Source organism: Tupaia chinensis, unplaced genomic scaffold (assembly GCF_000334495.1).
Source record: "Tupaia chinensis unplaced genomic scaffold, TupChi_1.0 Scaffold000159_1, whole genome shotgun sequence".
In the NCBI taxonomy this organism is placed as follows: domain Eukaryota; kingdom Metazoa; phylum Chordata; class Mammalia; order Scandentia; family Tupaiidae; genus Tupaia; species Tupaia belangeri.
In genome coordinates this window covers 445204-446769 of record NW_006159630.1, presented here as the reverse complement: position 1 = coordinate 446769, position 1566 = coordinate 445204, and the positions used below count along the sequence as shown (strand labels likewise).

Sequence of the window (1566 nt, the reverse complement as noted above, 5' to 3'; positions counted from 1 at the left end):
GCCCTGGCCTGTCCCTGTGGACGTCGCTTGAGCACCGGGGCATCTGCTGCAGGTGAGCGCCCCGCAGGTGAGCGTCCAGCAGGTGAGCCGCTCGCGGTGAGCGCCCTCCAGGTGAGCTGCCCAAGGGTGGGTGACCAGCGCCAATGAGGACGCAGCGGAGGAAGGAGCTTGTCCAGGCAGATCGCTCACCCTCTAAATTTTTCCTCTTAAGTCGAATTCCTGGAAAATAGATTTGGTTTGTAAGATTTTCAAACAATTCAGCTTTAAAAGCATCTCACTTTCTCAAGATGCTTTTTCACAAAACCCACCTCTCCCACAGGTGGTAGTGGGTAACTGCCCTGGGGTTTTGTCACTGAGCGTTGTTTGTAACTTCTCTTAGTGTTATGGGGACCTGCGCTTTAGCTCCCCTGCTGTGCTAGGGTCAGGGCAGGGATTTCCACGTCCCTGAACAGACTAGGCTCAATTGTTGGACCGAATCTGTGACACACAGACGACAATGTCTCTCCCTTTCCCATCTAACCCTCAGTGCTCTTAGGATAAACGAGAGAGAAGATGCCACTCTTCAGCTGCTTCGTCACCCAGATATTTTTTAAATTTTAACAGAAACCGCAGTCAGCCATGTGTTGGGGGCTCATTCCTTTTTCACTTGTTTATTTTAAATCTTAGACAGTTTTCTCTGACCTACTGTGAATTTTGCAGTTTGGGGGCCAGCAGTTGACGTAACGGCTATTGCTGAACTCCCATGTAGTCGACTGCGGTTCAAGTCCCGAACCCAGTGGCTTAAACTCATGCTGTGCACGTGTGCGTGCGTGCCCAAGATCCTGAGAGGAGAATGGAGGAGAAGGGATTGTGGCATGACCATCCACCCTGGGGGGTGATTTCTTGCTTTCTGTCTGTCTGTCTCTGGTGGGCGCATGCACCCTATAGCAAACACGTCTCCAAAAAAAAAAAAAATTGCAGTTTTCTTCTTCCCCACAACCAAGCCAACCTGAGTGTTAGAAATACAAATTAATTTTGTTTTGCTATAGGGTACATGTGCTCACCAGAAAGAGAAAAAGAGAGAGAAGGAAAAGAAGAAAGCAAACCACCAGGTCCAGGACTCTAACCACAGTCAGCCATGTGGGAGTCTAGCACCTTAACCACCATGCCACCTGCTAGCCCCGAAATGCAAATTAATTTTAATAGTATTCAAAATTGAATTGAAGATACATTTCCTACAGAAACATCACATGGGGCCTAGTAAAGACACTTGGAGACATCTACCTGACTATTTTCATCAGGGTAGTGCATCTTTATTTTTTTTTTAAAGGTTTTTGCCATAGGACCTGTGTGTGCTTACTGGAGAGAGAGGGAAGTGAGAAATCACCCTCCAGGGTGCATCCCTCCACTGACGTGCCACTGAGCCGGGCCACTGCGAGGCTAGGTCACTCCACAACCCCTTCTCCTGGGACTTTGGGCGCTTGTGCAACATGCACCTTGTGTGATTTCAGTCCATCAGGTCCAGGGTTTGAACTGTAATCAGCCGTGTGGAAGTCCAGTACCGTAACCACTATGCCACTGGCTGGC

At 49.0% G+C, this 1566-nt stretch overlaps 1 protein-coding gene across 2 annotated transcripts in view; it reads left to right on the top strand.

The window, feature by feature from the left end:
• HEXD (hexosaminidase D) overlaps positions 1–1566 on the top strand; it is a 28170-nt gene continuing 26604 nt past the window's right edge. Inside the window, exon 1 of one of the 2 annotated variants that reach the window (XM_027770716.1) lies at positions 1–52. The gene's annotated coding sequence lies outside the window, so the exon portion shown is untranslated. The remainder of the gene's footprint in view (positions 53–1566) is intronic. The other variant, XM_027770719.1, reaches the window with a different exon arrangement.